The sequence below is a fragment of the Salmo salar genome, chromosome 25 (genome assembly GCF_965601325.2).
Source record: "Salmo salar chromosome 25, fSalSal1, whole genome shotgun sequence".
Lineage (NCBI taxonomy): Eukaryota > Metazoa > Chordata > Actinopteri > Salmoniformes > Salmonidae > Salmo > Salmo salar.
The window spans coordinates 11,184,201-11,204,355 of NC_138315.1; the positions used below are offsets into that span (position 1 = coordinate 11,184,201).

The 20,155-nt window shown below is 42.0% G+C and overlaps 1 pseudogene across 1 annotated transcript in view; it reads right to left on the reverse strand.

Moving 5' to 3' along the window:
- Positions 1-275: 275 nt before the first annotated feature.
- LOC106586073 (PMS1 protein homolog 1-like) overlaps positions 276-20,155 on the reverse strand; it is a 30,249-nt pseudogene continuing 10,369 nt past the window's right edge. The window contains exons 9-11 of the transcript XR_014382688.1: positions 19,515-19,700; positions 17,447-17,954; positions 276-844 (exon numbers count right to left, since the gene is read on the reverse strand). The product of XR_014382688.1 is annotated as a PMS1 protein homolog 1-like (transcript). The remainder of the gene's footprint in view (positions 845-17,446; positions 17,955-19,514; positions 19,701-20,155) is intronic.

Sequence of the window (20,155 nt, forward strand, 5' to 3'; positions counted from 1 at the left end):
CAATTTACCTACCATAATGGAAAAATCTATTAATTTGATATTCTACCCTTCCTGGAGTGAGTCGGATTTGAAACCCGTTGGCCACAAGCCTGGGATCAGAGAAGAAGGCCACTCCACTCAGCTCAGGACTTCCCTTCTCCATGTTCCAGAGAGCCTGAGTACACTCAGCCACCCACTAGGAAACTAGAAAAATACAAGAACAATAAAAAAACACCAAATCTGTACCTGATACCAAATGGACATTGTAGTACTTGTTTCAATGAATCTCACAGTAATCCAAAAAGGAATTATTTATGTAATTATAAAAAACTACACAGTTTTATTTATAAGTATATCAGGTAAATAGCAAACTGTAAAATTAAGTGTAACTAGATACATGAGGGGTGCTACATAATAACCAGATTATAGAATGCGCAAGGAAATCACTCAATTTATGAGCTGAGAACAAGATCGTGTCAATGTTCCCTTTTTTGCTGTCAGTTGAGAAATTGGAGTGATATGTTACCCATCTGTTAACTGTATAGGGTTCTGCAGGATCGCTGCGGGAAGTATATTATTCAGCAGAAGTCTCCTAAACAGCAAGGCCTCCTCCACCCGAAACGGATTTAACAACATGAGCTTTCTACCAAATAAAACGACCCAGGCGTTTTGAGAGGCCAAGCCATTTACAAGCCTGTGGCCCCGAAGTCTTGGGACGCTCTGGGACGAAAGGCGGTAGTTACGGTAGTGGTTGTGAGGGCTTGGGCCCGGGGGTTCTCTTCTTCTGGAGTTGGGAGGAGAAGAGCTGGTCCAGGACCGGCTGGTTAGAAGGCAGGTCCTTGTGTTTCTAACCCTGGGGCCGACTCAGTGGGGAGCCCAGACTGAGCCCCCTCTCGGGCTCTCTCACACCTCGATCTGAGGCCAGCTTGGTCTGGAGGTCATAGCATTCCAGGTGTTTCTTTGCCTTATCTTCATACCTGCAAGGACCAGAAACCCTTTAGCCAATTAAGAAATGGTATATTATCATCTCCTGAAAGAAAGGAAAATCAAGTACTCACTGAAATATTGTCTTGTTTTTTTTTTGCAGCAGAGGTCAAAACAAATGTTTCTGAGATAGCCTTCATCAGTGTTTGGAGAACTATAGACATCCACCCATATTTATAGCGGACGTCACATTGTAGTACTGATTTTTCCCAATCATTATTTACATACATTTTCTACTGTTATCCCCACAAAATAAAAAGAAACAAAGAAAACTACACATTGCTCACAGGAAGTAACCTAACGAGTTTTTCATTAAGGCCTCTAGGGCTCTCTGTTTTGTAAGACATGGATATAATATGCCTCTCTCTGTAACAGTCATTTTTCTCTTATTACCTCCTCTCTTATGTGGCTGTACAACTTGGAACATCCTGGAACTTCAGTTGGCACACATGTCTGACCGCATTAAAGTGTCTGGCTACAGGGGACTTCTCGTCACCAGTTCTGATGTTGCACTTGTGCTCTGTAATACAAACTTTCAATTCACTCTTAGACTTTCCAACATAATAATAGCCACATGAACACTTGACAGTAAATGGACCACAAATTTTGTTTTCATTCCCGTATGAGGGTGAAGAAAGAAATCACCATTGGTCATTGCATTACAGTTCACACAATTATGACATCGCAGTTCACACAATTATGACATAGAAAATTGCCTGGGGGGAGGGTATACAGAAAATGTTGAAGGGGTACATATTAATCTGCTCTTACCAGGCTGTCCCTTAGGTTTCTAGCACGTTTAAAAGCGAATCGAGGCATAGTCTGAAAAGCCCGACCCACAGAGGGGTCTGTAGAGAGAACATGCCAATGCTATTTAATGGAGGATTTAACAGCCAGAGACATAGGGGAATACATACTAGGGCTGTCCCCAACTAAAAAAAATCTTGGTCGACCGAAAGTCTGTTCTTTCGACTAATACCTAGGTGTCTCGCTAGACTGTAAACTCTCCTTCCAGACTCATAATAAGCATCACCAATCCAAAATTAAATCTAGAATCGTCTTCCTATTTCACAACAAAGCCTCCTTCACTCACGCTGCCAAACATACCCTAGTAAAACTGACCATCCTACCGATCCTCGACTTCGGCGATGTCAATTACAAAATAGCCTCCAACACTCTACTCAGCAAACTGGATGCAGTCTATCACAATGTCATCCGTTTTGTCACCAAAGCCCCATATACCACCCACCACTGCGACCTGTATGCTCTCGTCGGCTGGCCCTTGCTACATATTTGTCGCCAGACCCACTGGCTCCAGGTCTTCTATAATTGTTTGCTAGGTAAAGCTCCGCCTTATCTCAGCTCACTGGTCACCATAACAACACCCACCCGTAGCACACGCTCCAGCAGGTATATCTCACTGGTCATCCCCAAAGCCAACACCTCCTTTGGCCGCCTTAACCTCTCTGGGACATGTGGGACGCTAGCGTCCCACCCGCGGGACACACTGCCAACAGCCTGTGAAATAGCAGGACGGCAAATTCAAAACAACAAAAATCTCATAATTCAAATTTCTCAAACATACAACTATTATATCCCATTTTAAAGATAATCTTCTCGTTAATCCAACCAGTGTCCGATTTCAAAAGGCTTTACGGTGAAAGGATAACATTAGATTATGTTAGGACAGCGCCTAAACAAGAAAAACGACACAGACATTTACCAAGCAAGGAGAGGCGTCACAAAAACCAGAAATACAGCTAAAATTAATCACTAACCTTTGATGATCTTCATCAGATGACACTCCCAGGACTCAATGTTACACAATACATGTATGTTTTGTTCAATAAAGTTCATAGTTATATCCATAAACCCCATTTTACATTGGCGCGTGATGTTCAAAAATGTTTTGCCTCCCAAAACATCCGGTGAATGAGCACATCAATTTACAAAAATACTCATCATAAACGTTGATAAAATTTACAACAGTTATTGAAAGAATTATAGATGCACTTCTCCTTAATGCAACCGCTGTGTCAGATTTCAAAATAGCTTAACGGCGAAAGCACATTGTTCAATATTATGAGTACAGAGCTCAGCCATCACAGCAAGCTATACAGTTACCCGCCAAGTTCTGGAGTCAACTAAACTCAGAAATAGTATTATAAATCTTCACTTACCTTTGCTGATCTTCGTCGGAATGCACTCCCAGGACTCCCACAAGAAATGTTCGTTTTGTTCGATAAACTCCATATTTATGTCCAAATACCTCCGTTTTGTTTGCGCATTCAGATCACTAATCCAAAGGCATAATGCGCGAGCACAAAACCCGAGACGAAAAGTCAAATAGTTCCATTACCGTTCGTAGAAACATGTCAAACGATGTTTATAATCAATCCTTAAGGTCTTTTTAACATAAATGTTCGATAATATTACAACCGGACAATAGCGTATTCATTACAGAGGAAAAAGAAGGAGCGGCACGCCTGCGTGAATGCGCAGTAAACAACTCACTGGTCCCAGGCTTGAGACAGCTCTTATTCTCTCCCCAGTAACAGTAGAAGCATGAAAAAAGGTTCTAAAGACTGTTGACATCTAGTGGAAGCCTTAGGAAGTGCAAAATGACCCCACAGACATTGTAGTTTGGAAAGGCAATCAGTTGAAAAAACGACAAACCACTTCCTGGTTGGATTTTTTTCTCAGGTTTTTTTGGGCACGTCATTCATCTGAATTTCCATTTTCCATTTCATTCATCCGAATACTGCCCCGTCACTAAAAAGTTAAATTCCAGTTCTTTTTTTTGTTGCTCTTTTGCACACCAGTATTTCTACTTGCACATCATCTGCACATCCATCACTCCAGTGTTAATTTGCTAAATTGTAATTACTTCGCTACTATGGCCTATTTTTGCCTTACCTCCTTACTCCATTTGCACACATTGTATATAGATTTTTCTATTGTGTTATTGACTGTACTTTTGTTTATCCCACGTGTAACTCTGTGTTGTTGTTTATTGTCGCACTGCTTTGCTTTATCTTGGCTAGGTCGCAGTTGTAAATGAGAACTTGTTCTCAACTGGCCAACCTGGTTAAATAAAGGTGAAAAAAATAATAATAATAATCGTTTGGTCAAAATATTTAAAAGTGTATTTTTCCATATATAGACACAACCTATATGTTTTAATAAAATAAACTATATATGCATTGAGCTTGTCTGATGCTATAGAGATTGTAGAGGAATACAAATACCTGGATGTCCTCTTGGACAATAAGCTTCAGTGGAGTAAATGTACAGAACTGATCTACAAAGAGTCAATAGAGACTGTACTTTCTCAAAAAGCTGGGATCTTTAATGTTGACTGTACTGACTCTGTTATACAAATCTTTTATTGAGAGTATTTTAACTTTTGTATTGTTTGTTGGTTTGGCAATGCCACTGTCAGCCAGAGATATATGGTGAGAAGGATTATTACCACAGCAAGCAAGGTACTTGGAGTCAAACAGACAGGCCTGGATGAGATCTTTTAAGGTCAGGGCCTTCCGCCAGGATCACAAAATCATTTTAGACCCAAGCCACCCCCTGTACCCGGACTTTGAACTACTCCCCTCTCGGCGCAGGTATAGCGCACCCCTCAGCGTGAAAAACAGAACTAGACATTAATTTGTGCCAGGCGTGATATCCCTCCTAAATAGCTTGGGCTAATGTTCCTATCGACCCAGTAAGGCCAGCAGGCTAGTCTCTTGTTATTGGTATGTAACTGTTATGGAAGTTGTATTGTCAATTTGTTTTGTATTTAAATACTGCAACAAAATTTCCCCATGGGGACAATAAAGTCAGTAAAGTTAAGCTCACTGTTAGATGAAATAAGACACTAATGACTCAAGAGGGAGCCAGAGATAAAGATAAAATGTATTTTTTTTGTATATATTTTTTTAAACTTAACCTGTGCAGAACATCCTCCTCCCGCTCCTACTGGCTTTCGCAGATTCTGCTGTTATACTCCTGAAGTTGCCGGTAATAGGCTACACGAGGCGTCGGCAAACTTTCTCATGTGGAATGGCAATTTATCTTACCATTTCTACCGATCTGGCATGCCAGTTATGATTTTCATATGGAACAGTTTCGTTTCATTTATAATAACGTCTTTGTATCTCCAAATCATTGTCATGTGGTTAATCAAAATTCTATCCAAATCTAAAAAGTAATTTATATTGCCATTGCCAACTTCTGTATGTAAAAATAGCCTATAAAGCCAATAAATAAAAACATTGCAGCCTTCAGGTAGAAAATATCCTGATAAAAATAAATATCCTATAAATTTCAATGGCTACACATGGCCTGTCTGCAACAAACTTGAAACACTGTATCAACTATTAACTTAGGTCTGACCTGAAGCTCCTTGCAACATTGTATAAAATATTCTGGGCCCTCAGTTTCCTGCGCCATTGAGCTCGGGACAGACTGTAACGAGTGCGCTGAGAGTCGGGAAGCAAGTTCAGGGAGTGAGTGTTTTAATAAAAAAAACACAACATAATACAAAACAAGAAACACTAACAGCACACAGACAAGAAACTTAGAGAGTTCTCATCTATATTATTCGTAGCAGTCTATTTACCACCACAACCCGATGCTGGCACTGAGACCGCACTCAACCAACTCTAGAAAGGCCATAAGCAAACAAGAAAATGCTCATCCAGAAGCGCCGATCCTAGTGGCCGGGGACTTTACTGCAGGCAAATTTAAATCCGTTTTACCTCATTTCTACCAGCACGTCACATCTGCAACCAGAGGATTTTTTTTTAAAATAATAAAAAAATAAACTCTAGATCGCCTTTACTCCACACACAGATGCATACAAAGCTCTTCCCCGCCCTCCATTTGGCAAATCTGACCATAATTCTATCCTCCTGGTTCCTGCTTACAAGCAAAAACTAAAACAGTTAGTACCAGTGACTAGCTCAATACGGAACTGGTCAGATGACGCGGATGCTACAGGACTGTTTTGCTTGCACAGACTGGAATATGTTCCGGGATTCATCCAATGGCATTGAGGAGTACACCATCTCAGTCATCGGCTTCATCAATAAGTGCATTGACGACATCTTCCCCACAGTGAACGTATGTACATATCCCAACCAGAAGCCATAGATTACAGGCAACATCCGCATCGAGATAAAGGCTCGAGCTGCCGCTTTCAAGGAGCAGGACACTAACCTGGGCGCTTATAAGAAATCCCTCAGACGAACCAACAAACAAGCAAAGCGTCAATAAAGGACTAAGATTGAATCCTACTACACCGGCTCTGACGGTCGTCGGCTGTGGCAGGGCTTGAAAACCATTACAGACTACAAAAGGAAACCCAGACGCGAGCTGCCCAGTGACGCGAGCCTACCAGAAGAGCTAAATGCCATTTTATCCAGACGGATTACAAGGATGTGTACTCAAAGCATGCACGGACCAACTGGCAAGTGTCTTCACTGACATTTTCAACTTCTCCCTGACCGAGTCTGTAATACCTACATGTTTCAAGCAGACCACCATAGTCCCTGTGCCCAAGGAATCGAAGGTAACCTGCCTAAATGATTACCGCCCCATGAAGTGCTTTGGAAGGCTGGTCATGGCTCACATCAACAGCATCCTCCCGGATACCCTAGACCCACTTCAATTCGCATACTGCCCCAACAGATCCACAGATGACGCAATCTCAATCGCACTCCACACTGCCTTTTCCCATCTGGACAAAAGGAACACCTATGTGAGAATGCTGTTCATTGACTACAGCTCAGAGTTCAACACCATAGTGTCCGCGAAGCTCATCAATCACTAAGCTAAGGACCCTGGGACTAAACACCTCCCTCTGCAACTGGATCCTGGACTTCCTGACGGGCCGCCCCAGGTGCTAAGGGTAGGCACCAACATGTCTGCCATGCTGATCCTCAACACTGGGCCCCCTCAGGGGTGTGTACTTAGTCCCCTCCTGTACTCCCTGTTCACCCACGACTGTGTGGCCAAACGACTCCAACACCATCATTAAGGTTGCTGACGACACAAGTGGTAGGCCTGATCACCGACAACGATGAGACCGCCAATAGGGAGGAGGTCAGAGACCTGGCAGTGTGGTGCCAGGACAACAACCTCTCCCTCAATGTGAGCAAGACAAAGGAGCTGATCGTGGACTACAGGAACAGGCCCCCATTAACAGTGACGGGACTGTTGTGGAGCGGGTCGAGAGTTTCAAATTCCTTGGTGTCCACATCACCAACGAACTATCATGGTCCAAACACACCAAGACAGTCGAAGAGGGCACGACAACACCTTTTCCCCCTCAGGAGATAGAAAAGATTTGGCATGGGTCCCCAGATCCTCATTTCTACAGCTGCACCATTGAGAGCATCCTGACCGGTTGCATCACTGCCTGGTATGGCAAATGCTCGGCATCTGACTGTAAGGCGCTACAGAGGGTAGTGCGTACGGCCCAGTACATCACTGGGGCCAAGCTTCCTGCCATCCAGGACCTACACTACCGTTCAAAAGTTTGGGGTCACTTAGAAATGTCCTTGTTTTTGAAAGAAAAGCACAATTTGTCCATTTAAAATAACATCAAATTGATCAAATACAGTGTAGACGTTGTTAATACATTTCTAAAAAAACAGTTTTTACTTTGTCATTATGGGGTATTGTGTGTTGGATTAAATTGTTTGTTTTCTCACCAATTTTAGAATAAGCCTGCAACGTAACAAAATGTGGAAAAAGTCTAGAGTTCTGAATACTTTCCGAATGCACTGTAATGTTACTGCATGATTGTAGCGGGTTTACTAACGCGTTAGATCTATTAGCTATTTTGACTATGACGTTACTTTAGCTAATATGGTGACAACGATTTAGGCTGTGTGTAGCAGTTATTGTTTGGCTTGGAAAGGTTTTTTCGCCTGGTCACATACAGCTGATGTGTTGTGCATTAAAGTCCACAAACAAAGGAAAAAGATGAGAGGAGGAGAGTGCGGATGTGACAAGGAATACAACGTGGCTGTTATGAATGTGAACTGTGTTTACGTGTGACTAGGGGTGTATTCATTTTGCCGATTCTGTTGAAAAACATTTAAGTGGAAGCAATAGAAACTCTCGTTTGCAACTGTTGGACTAATTATTACAGCCAAGATCAGGTAGATGCAGGCAAGGCGGTATTGAATGTGTCGCTGTCTGTCCACTTAATGTTCTCTCGACCTGTGCACCAACGTTGTAATCTTTTGTTCATAGACTAGGTTGTAGCAACCTCATGATGGGTACAGGGAAAATTAGAGTATCATGTAGTAGCCTAAACCTATCAATGTTACATTGAACTGGGTAAAGAGAATATGAATGACAGTCATCCAATATGCTGTAATAGAAATAAGGTCATGCTCTTTAAAAAATAGAATTGTCCTCCCTCATCTTAAACGGCACCGACCGCCACTGATTGAATTTAGTCTTCAAGATCAAATCAAACTTTGTCACATGTGCCGAATACAACAAGTGTAGTAGACCTTACCGTGAAGTGCTTACTTACAAGTCCTTAACCAACAGTGCAGATCAAGAAAGAGTTAAGAAAATATTTACCAAATAAACTAAAACAAAAACACAAAATAACGAGGCTATATATAGGAGGTACCGGTACCGAGTCTATGGGGGGGTACAGGTTTGTCGAGGTAATTTGTACATGTAGATAGGGGTAAAGTGACTATGCATAGATAAAACAGCGAGTAGCAGCAGTGTACAAAACAAATGGAGGGGAGGGGGGGCTCAATGGAAATAGTCCGGTGGCCATTTGATTAATTGTTCAGCAGTCTTACGGCTTGGGGTAGAAGCTGTTAAGGAGCCTTTTGGTCCTACTGTAAACTTGGTGCTCCAGTACCGCTTGCCGTGAGGTAGCAGAGAAAACAGTCTATGACTTTGGTGACTAACCCCGCCTAGTATATACACTACCGTTCAAAAGTTTGGGGACACTTAGAAATGTCCTTGTTTTTGAAAAATCACATTTTTGTGTGCATTAAAATAGCATAACATTTATCAGAAATACAGTGTAGACATTGTTAATATTGTAAATGACTACTGTAGCTGGAAACTGATTTTTAATGGAATATCTACATAGGTGTACAGAGGCCCATTATCAGAAAACCATCACTCCTGTGTTCCAATGGCACGTTGTGTTAGCTAATCCAAGTTTATCATTTTAAAAGGCTAATTGATCATTAGAAAACCCCTTTGCAATTATGTTAGCACAGCTGAAAACAGTTGTTCTGATTTAAAGAAGCTAGTTGAGTATCTGGAGCATCAGCATTTGGGCGTTCGATTACAGGCTCAAAATGGCCAGAAACAAAGAACTTTCTTCTGAAACTCGTCAGTCTATTCTTGTTCTGAGAAATGAAGGCTATTCCATGCCAGAAACTGAAGATCTCGTAAAACGCGGTGTATTACTCCCTTCACAGAACAGAGCAATCTGGCTCTAACCAGAATAGGAGTGGGAGGCCCCGGTGCACAACTGTGCAAGAGGACAAGTACATTAGTGTCTAGTTTGAGAAACAGACGCCTCAAGTCCTCAACTGGCAGCTTCATTAAATAGTACCCGCAAAACACCAGTCTCAACGTCAAAAGTGAAGAGGCGACTCCAGGATGCTGGCTTTCAATACTTTGTTGAAGCACCTTTGGCAGCGATTACAGCCTTGAGTCTTCTTGGGTATGACGCTACAAGCTTGGCACACCTGGGGAGTTTCTCCCATTCTTCTCTGGAGATCCTCTCTAACTTGGTCAGGTTGGATGGGGAGCGTTGCTGCACAGCTATTTTCAGGTCTCTCCAGAGATGTTCGTTCAGGTTCAAGTCCAGGCTCTGGCTGGGCCACTCAAGGACATTCAGAGACTTGTCCCGAAGCCACTCTTGCGTTGTCTTGGCTGTGTGCTTAGGGTCGTTGTCCTGTTAGAAGGCGAACCTTCTCCACAGGTGAAGGTCCTGAGTGCTCTGGAGCAGGTTTTCATCAAGGATCTCTCTATACTTTGCTCCGTTCATCTTTCCCTCGATCCTGACTAGTCTCCTAGTCCCTACTGCTGAAAAACATCCACACCACCATGCGTCACCATATGGATGGTGCCAGGTTTCCTCCAAACGTGACGCTTGGCATTCAGGCCAAAGAGTTCAATCTTGGTTTCATCAGACCAGAAAATCTTGTTTCTCATGGTCTGAGAGTCTTTAGGTGCCTTTTGGCAAATTTCAAGCGGGCTTTCATGTGCCTTTTAATGTGGAGTGGCTTCCGTCTGGCCACTACCATAAAGGCCTGATTGGTGGAGTGCTGCTGAGATGGTTGTCCTTCTGGAAGGTACTCCCATCTCCACAGAGGAACTCTGGAACTCTGTCAGAGTGAGCATCGGGTTCTTGGTCACCTCCCAAGAGCCTTTTCCCCCGATTGCTGAGTTGGCCGGGTGGCAAGCTCTAGGAAGAGTCTTGGTGGTTCCAAACTTCTTTCATTTAAGAAGGATGGAGGAATCTGTGTTCTTCGGGACCTTCAATGCTACAGATATATTTTGGTACCCTTCCCCACATCTGTGCTTCAACACAAGCCTGTCTAGGAGCTCTACAGACAATTCCTTCAACCTCATGGCTTGGTTTTTGCTCTGATATGCACTGTCAACTGTGAGACCTTATATAGACAGGTGTGCGCCTTTCCAAATCAAGTCCAATCAATTGAATTTACCACAGGTGGACACCAATCAAGTTGTAGAAACATCAAGGATGATCAATGGAAACAGGATGCACCTGAGCTCAATTTCGAGTCTCATAGCAAAGGGTTTGAATACTTTTGTAAATAAGGTATTTCTATTTTATTTTCGTATTTATGGGTTATTGTGTGTAGATTGAGGACTTTTTATTTAATTAATTGTAGAATAATGCTGTAACGTAACAAAATGTGGGAAAAGGTATGTTTTATTTTTAACAAGAAAATCTTAACAAGAAAATTTTCTTAACAAGAACATTTCCCAGGACATCGACATTTCTTACATGGGCAGAAAGCATACATTCTTGTTAATCTAACTGCACTGTCGAATATACAGTAGCTATTACAGTGAAAAAAGACTATGCTATTGTTTGAGGAGAGTGCACAAAAAAACATATCACGGCAACTGGTTTGATACTGCACATTCACCTCGAAGGTAAATAATGTACTTCCATTCAGTAATCTTGCACTGATTTGTCATCCCGAGGGTCGCAGAGCTAAAATGTAGCATAGTTTTGTTTGATAAAATCTATTTTTAAATTCGAATGTAGGAACTGGATTCTAAAGTTTGAACCCCTGTTGTTTCTAAGTCTATGGAAGGGGGTGTGAACCATGAGCATCCTAGGTTTTGTATTGAAGTCAATGCACCCAGAGGAGGACGGAAGCTAGCTATCCTCCGGCTACATCATGGTTCTACTCTAGTGCTGTTGAGGCTACTGTAGACCTTCATTGCAAAACAGTGTTTTAATAAATTATTTTGGACATGTGAATATATTTAGTATAGATTTATCTAAAAATAATATTTTAAATGTGTTAAAAAATATATGAAATTCACTGAGGATGGCCCTCCCCTTCCTCCTTTGAAGAGCCTCCACTGAAACCCATATAGCATCAGATTGACGAGGTGAAAAAACTGATTGTTTGACTATTGTAACATGCAGTGATTAAAATGATATTGTCCCCGTCCAGAGCCCAGGCTTTTTCTGTAAATGGTAGAGTTCTTGTTTCTGGACCACACGATCTTAAGATTGCGTTCTACTAAGGTACTTATCTCGCGCTACATTGGTGGGATCCTTTCGATACACCTATGGGGCCAGGGCACACACATTCTCCTAGAGAGAGGGGGGGGGATACTGAAGCATGCGTTGATGACAGTGCTACTTCCCCCATCAGAGGCTTAGGCTTTTGGCATAGATAGTAAAAGCTCTCATTTCTGGACTGCAGAATTGTAAGATGGTGCGCCTCATGGCACATCTCTCTATATATACACACACATCGATTAGTAGCCAGGTTACACTATATTTAGATACTTAAAATATTGCCTGAGAAACCGCAGGCTCTATCTGCAAATTACCTGGCTCCATCTGCACCTTTGTTTAAGAAACTCATTATCTTATCTATTTACGACGTTAACGTACACCAATTATGTACTTTCATCTTCAAATACTCATTCCTCCCAGACAATTTACATAAACCATTCAATGGACTACAGGTTAATTCTGAAATCCATCTATAGAACACAAGACACTGCGATAAGCTTCACCTTCCCCACTGCCGCACCTCGCATTGTATCTAATTGTATCTGATTGTATCTGAGAATTGACTGAGGTACCATACTCTGGAATTCTTATCTTCACGTTGTCAAATCACCGTCATCCCTCAATAACTACAAGCTTAAACTGGGGGTCAGCCTGATGAACCAACTACCAAATAATCCCCTCCATGTAGCCTAACTCGCACAACATTTTTTACATTTTTAGTCATTTAGCAGACGCTCTTATCCAGAGCGACTTACAGTAGTGAATGCAGAAATGGCACATTTCATAAATTTTTTCTCCGTACACAAGAAACAACATGTTTGATTATGTATACTGAGTATATTTTGTACAATTATAATTAATATGCTTTGTTTAACTGTCTGAACAAACGTTTGTTTGTACATATATTTGTGGTGTGGTTTTCATAAGCCCTTTTGCACTTCCAACCTCACCTGCACACTGTTTTCACAATTTTTTTTAATCGGTTAGTTTTGTCTTTCACTTTTCTTTAGTGCGAATAAATAAAACCTACTTGTTTCCATACTCAAATGGTGAAACACTAAATGTGATGTTCTTTGTTTGACTGTACATGCATGAAACAAACATTATGGAAAACATGCCTCACACTAAGTCATAGTTAGTAGTAGAATAATGTATTGGCAAGAATTTGGCACCGCCAACTTAAGAAGGTTACTAAGAAGGTTCAGCCAGACACAAGTCAGTATTCAACACCCATCCATGTCTAAGGACGTTGGGAGATGACGTGGAAACCGGACACTAGGGGCAACAGGGATGGCGGATGGGCGTTGTGGACAGGGATGGCGGATGGGCGTAAGCATCTGCCTCTAATTCCAATGGTTGCAAGTTCGAATCCAGCAATTTTGTTTTGAACCTATCCCAAACCTTAATCATTCAAGAGTTAATGCCTTAATTTAACCGTACTTCGAAATTTGACGTTTGGAACAACTTGGCAATTTCACGTTTGAGAAACATGGATGAACGTCTAATTGTGAGGTGAGATTGATAGCTTGTTGGGAAAGTTAGCCTAATCATTTAAACCACCTAAATATATTCCCTTTACATTTAGAATTTGAAACTCAAACATTCATTCCCAACTGCTTTTTCTATAACGCTGCAAAATCTGTATCATTCTCCATACCGTATATTCCAATGCATCAAACATTAGGGGCGGCAGGTAGCCTAGTGGTTAGAGCGTTGGACTAGTAACCGAAAGGTTGCAAGATCAAATCCCCGAGCTGATTAGGTAAAAATCTGTCGTTCTGCCCCTGAACAAGGATGTTCCTAGGATGTCATTGAAAATAAGAATCTGTTCTTATTGTCTAGTTAAATAAAAGTCAAATAAATAAATAAATATTAAAATTACACATGCCCACCATGGTATTGGGTAGCTGCTGACATTTGAGAACACATCTGGTTTAGAAATCAAACTCTGGTCATGTTATTGCAGAGCACATTGTATACATTTTTGCCCAGCTGTTTTTTAGAGAAGATTGTATTGTAAGGTAGCTGTAATGTTCGTTTTTAAACCTCCATTCTAGCATACATGACACACACATTTTTCAATCTACATGCTTTTATTTGGGTTTCTATGCTAATTATATAACTGAATGTTTCTTTAAGCTAGTTACTTGAAATTGTATAAATATAACCATGCCAACACATGATCCAAACAGTTAATTCACCAACAGAGACAGAACTAATGAAGCACTGGCTTCTTCAGCAGGCAAATTTACATTTACAGTAGCTTGCTAGGCTAATCAAACTAACATTAGCCAGCTTCAATAAATTGGCTAAGTGGTCAATGGAGTTAACCCTTCATATGATCAAGACAATGTTCATTGCAAGCTGTATTTTTCAAGTGCACTCAAACAGATATTTATGTTACTTCAGTCATTACACACAGACAGCAGCTCAAGTTTTCATGTGAGGCTGTGTTTCAATGACTGTAAATCTGTGTTTACATCTTAGATAGAAGCCGGCCATTGGTTGCCTTCATCACGAGGGGTATGTACGGGAGTTCTGATTGGTTCCAAGTTTGGCAAATGTGCCTGTGCAGACAGTGTTGAAATATATTTTTTATGAAAATGTGCAAGACTTGAAGGTGCCAACAAATTTTCTAGTCTTTATAACAATGTTTCACTGATATACAAAAACATCTGCTCCCTCGAAGGAGATCAATCAACTTCACGTTTTTCGGCTTTCTGTCCACCACCTAGAATGTTGAGGCATTCCATAATGGATGCCTCAGAAGAATCTGCAGAATTTTCTGGCAAAATAAAAACCACCAACGATGAACTCTACAGGAAGACCAAAGGCCAGAACATCACATACCAAATCAAGATAAGAAGAATGCGTTCGCTTGGCCATGTTTTCCGGAAGGAGCAGGATAGCATCCCAAAAATTGCCCTAAGGTGGACCACCAGGGAAAAGAGAACCTGGAAGACCTAAAACTACCTGGCGCAGAACTGTGACAGACGGACGAGCTGGCCAAGATGAACCTCTCGTGGGGGCAAGGCACAACACGTGGCCAAGGACAGAGAGTGGTGGAAGGAACTCTCATTGTAGCCTTATGTCCCATAGGGGAAGAAGGAGTAAGTAAGTATAATGTAGATTGTCAATCAATTAAGCCCAAAAGGTTGTAACACTACAATAACATAATATTGCTGCTAATGCCTCTGGACCTTTCATCAGAGGGCAATGAGACGAAATCCCAGGTGTGCCACTGCTGCTATGTCCTAGAGGTAAGGTAAACTAAATTACACTCGTAAAAAGCCTGGTTTGGTGTAAGGGGGTAAAGGCAATTGAATCTGCTAACTTGCACTCCCATACGCTTCCGAGTAAATGATTATTTTGGCTTATGGCACTGCATCCACACATGCAACTGACCTGTGTTACTAGAGTTCACATGAGAGCGATAACGATTCCTAGAAGTGGCGTGCCCCTTAACAGTGGCGGCGGAAAGGAGCCAAATATTTGCCTCGTCTTATTTCACGTTTAAGACAGTTGTAACATAAGGCGGGATTCTAAACAGATGTCTTTTTCCATACACTCGTCCATACCTTACATAAGTTCCACACGTAGGCTAACGCTGAGACACATTTTCCGTCCTTTCAATTACTTTAAATTGGTACGCAGTAATCCACGATAATTGGGTGGAGTGCTTTCAGTAGAGGGTAATGATGTTATTCCATGATGCTGGTTGAGTTGTTCAGTCTCAGTGGATGTAGATCAGAAGATAATGCCATTTATGATTTGTTTTACTGGCATGTGGATGTGCATCTGGATGTTGTTAGAAAAGAAAAAGGGGGATACCTAGTCAGTCAGTTGCACAACTGAATGCATTCAACTAAAATGTGTCTTCCGCTTTTAACCCAACCCCTCTGAATCAGAGAGGTGCGGGGGGCTGACTTAATCGACATCCACGTCTTCGGCACCCGGGGATCAGCGGGTTAACCGACTTGCTCAGGGGCAGAACAACAGATTTTTACCTTGTCAGCTCTGGGATTCTATTTTTTCAAAAGTCCCTAATGGCAGTACGACGTGCATTGCTTATCTTTGATATGGGGCGGCAGGTAGCCTAATTGTTAGAGCGTTGGACTAGTAACCGAAAGGTTGCAAGATCAAGGCAATTAACCCACTGTTCCTAGGCTGTCATTGAAAATAAGAATTTGTTCTTAACTGACTTGCCTAGTTAAATAAAGGTAAAATGTTTTTATATATGTCCAATTTAAAACAATTCTTCACTATTAGGGAAGCACAAAGGTGGGTGACCTCTCTCGTGCTGAATCATGAGTCACTATTACAGTGTGCTGTACTATACAGATACCACCGAAAATCATGGCCTCTCAGCTGTGGAAAGGCAATTAAAGCAGGGTCACAAAATGTAAGGTTTGTGTAACTTCCTAAAGTTTCACAAAAATGTTCCATTGCATTTTCTGAATTTTATTCATATCAGTTTCGTTCTCCTATCTTATTTTTATTAGACGAAACCGCAACAAAGCGAAATACTCGAACATGTTCATAATTTATATACTGAACAAAAATATAAATGCAACATGTGAAGTGTTGGTCCCATGTTTCATGAGCTGAAATAAAAGATCCCAAATGCAGCAAAGGCTTATTTCTCTCATATGTTGTGCACAAATTTGTTTACATCCCTGTTAGTGAGCATTTCTCCTTTGCCAAGATTATCCATCCACCTGACAGGTGTGGCATATCAAGAAACTGATTAAACAGCATGATCATTACACAGGTGTACGTTGTACTGGGGGCAATAAAAGGAGACTCTAAAATGTGCAGTTTTGTCAGACAATCCAATGCCACAGAGGGTGCAATTGGCAAGCTAACTGCAGCAATGTCCACGAGCTGATGCCAGAGAATTGAATGTTCATTTCTCTACCATAAGCCGCCTCCAACATCATTTTAAAGAATTTGTCAGTACGTTTAACCTCACAAACACAGACGATGTGTAACCACACCAGTCCTCCACGTCCAGCTTCTTCACCTGCGGGATCGTCTGAGGCCAGCCACCCGGACAGCTGATGACACTGAGGAGTATTTCTGTCTTTAATAAAGCCTTTTTGTGGGGAAAACCCATTTGGATTGGCTGGGCTTGGCTACCAAGTGGGTGGGCCTACAGCTGGGCCTTGCCCAGTCATGTAAGGTCCATAGATTAGGGCCTAATGAATTTATTTCAAATCGTTGAAATTATTGCATTTATATATTTGTTCAGTATAATTCAAGAAATGTGGCCCATCTTATGCACTTGCTGATTTTCCTTAGAACATCTTGATTACGAACAAGCCGCACCAGACGGGCAAGACAAAGGAGAGGGTTAGTGTGTGTCCACATACAGAATATTAAATTTATTAACCGTCTGACCAGCAAAATACCTTTGAGTGCTCAAGATGCATGGCATACTTTGGAAAAAGGAGATATTTCATGCAGAATACCTGTTTTACAGTGGAAAATATTGACCATGTAACCTAGTAATCAGATGCAGTCTGGAAAATATAAACATAGCTCATATTAACAATTCTGTCTGGGTAGCAACATGAATAAGCCAAGCAAAATTTCCAGGGCCATATTTTACACATGCAAGTGACAGGTCAATCTTTCTTTTTTTGCCTTGCTAATAATAACAAATGGAAACTGCTTCGAAGGTAAAGTCTGGAAACTCACTTCTTTCGGTCCTCCTCCCCCAGGTTTTTCCATCTCTCCTGCACGGCAGAGGTGATGTCCTGGAGGCTTGCTGCGGGCTTCTCCTGGAGAACCTCTGCCCGGGTCTCCCTCTCAAACAGGCAGCGGGGGACAGGGGGGTCCTCATGGTACGGCTACTGATCAGGTTGTAGGCCGTCAGTGACGCACGTTTCTCTGTTATAGCGTTGGACACCTTTTTGCCAGGGCTGCTCTGATCCTTGGCCTCGACCAGGCCCAGGTCACTGCTGCATCCGGTGGGCAGGTGGACCTTGACGGACTGCAGTGGCTCTCCTGTGGAGGGGTCTGTCAGAGCCGTGCCTCGGCTCCAACTCACTGCTGATAACTGCTCAACGTCTTTGTCAGGATGTTGGTCATGGCTGTTGAGCCTCTCCAGGCCTTTAGCTGGGCCTGGATTTGTTATCTCGCTGCAGGTCAAAGCAATTTCATCTTCCAGTAGTAAAAAAGTCAAAGTCCCCTGGGATTTGGTTGACTATCCAGTCTTCAGAGGAAGAGGAGGAGCTAGTGTTTACTGTCTGGTCACCAGCCACTACCCTGGATGGAGAGCCATCACTGTAGCCAAATGGCGCTTTGTCCACCGTGACACTGTGCTCCATAAGACTGTCCTCTACGTCAGCGTTTCCCCTACAGTTGCCCAGTGATAATGGGCAACTGTAGGCATCTTCTACAGTGACTGGTGGCACCTCAGCAGGAGACCCCGAACCAGGGCTTACACTGATCTTTACAGGAAACCTACTGATCGTAACAGTTTGTTGAGGGCTGATAGTTGTCACCCACTTCCCTTGAAAAATAGTTTGCCCTACAGCCAATTCTGTCGAATCAAAAGAATTTGTATTAAACAATCAGATTTCGACAGAAATATGGCTGAGACTCAGGATAAGTTCAAGGAGAGGGGGTACAACAATGATCAGATTAATATTGCCATTGAGAAAATTCAAAACAAAACGAGACATGACCTTTTTCAAGGTCAGTCTCGCAAAAAGACGCATTCTTGCGTTCTCACTACCCGCTATTCAAAGTGCTCTGAACAAATTAAAGGAATCGTTCACAAACATTGGCACATTCTGAAATATGATGATAGTCTCGTTAATGTGTTTTCTGATCTTCCCCTGGTCGTATTCTCGCGGGGAAGAAATCTCAGAGACCAATTGGTACACTCTGATTTACCACCCCAAGATATTCCTGAACAACATCTATTTGCGCCCATACTGGATGGAAATTACAAGTGTAATGGCTGTGCTCAATGCAATGGCACTTATAAATGTAGATCCTTCAAACACCCCCAAACAGGGAAATCTATCCCAATTAAAGGTGTTATTACGTGTTCCACTAAGGCAGTTATTTATCTTATAACTTGTCCTTGTGGTAAAAATTATGTGGGTAAAACAAAGCGTGAATTAAAAGTACGTATCTCAGAGCATCGTAGCACCATTAGGTGCAAAAACTTAACTTACCCAGTTGCAGCCCACTTTTTGGAAGCAAACCATCCGATTTCGTCTCTGCGTTATATTGGTATCTAACATGTCACCCTCCCGAGGAGAGGGGGTGACCTTGATAATTTATTGTTAAAACGAGAGGCTGCCTGGATCTTTAATTTAAAGACCCTTGCTCCCTTCGGTCTCAACATAGACTTTGATCTGAAGCCATTCTTGTGATAATTGTGATTTTGCCATTGTAATTGTTTGTTAGATACATTTTAGACTACAAATGCTATGATCGTATGCTATCCATTTGTTTGTCTTTTTGTATGTTCTTTGTATGCCATTTTTTAAAATATTTCAGTTAACCAATGATATTAGGCCATACTTGGCCATGATTACAAACACCTGTGTGTCTCTTGACACTATATAAATGACTCATCTCGCAGTGTTTGATGATACCCTGATGAAGACAGCTTCGCTGTCGAAACGTTGGTTATTAAATTTTTGCATCTGAGCTCTTAGAGTGTGCGGCTTTCCTTTATTTTCTAGTGTTCTACTCCGCTAGCCAGCACCTCGCCTTTAAAGGTGTGCGTTTCTTTTTTCTAGATTGCTTTGTCCACCGTGACACTGTGCTCCATAAGACTGTCCTCTACGTCAGCGTTTCCCCTACAGTTGCCCAGTGATAATGGGCAACTGTAGGCATCTTCTACAGTGACTGGTGGCACCTCAGCAGGAGACCCCGAACCAGGGCTATACAAGGAAACCAACAGCGTCTCCAATGCTGCCAGCACAGCCTCCTAACAGTCACAGTCTCTGTGAGAAATAACATAACACACTAATGCCCATGCTGTTCACTTTCCCTTCTTTACAGGCAGTGGCTGTGCACCCAGGTAATTGCACATTTAGTTAATATGGCTAAGGAACTGATTGGCAACTTACTGTTTACTGTCAGCACTTCCTATTTTTATCACAGAAAATCAATCAAGTTATTTTGAGGAGATAAATGAGATAGTTGGACAAAGGGCAAAGGGACAGTAACGTTAGCTAGCCAAAGCAAGTAAATGGATTCCTTGCTGTACCGTAGAGGCTACATGTAGGGAAATCATAAATTTGCTTACTGGATCTTGCATCGCATATTTGCAGCTGAATCAGTCAGAAAGCTGAAAAGGATGAATTGACTGGTAACTGGTTCTGCAGCTACTGTCCGTTTTTATAAATCTTTCGAACATCCTCAATCATATTTAGTTTCCCC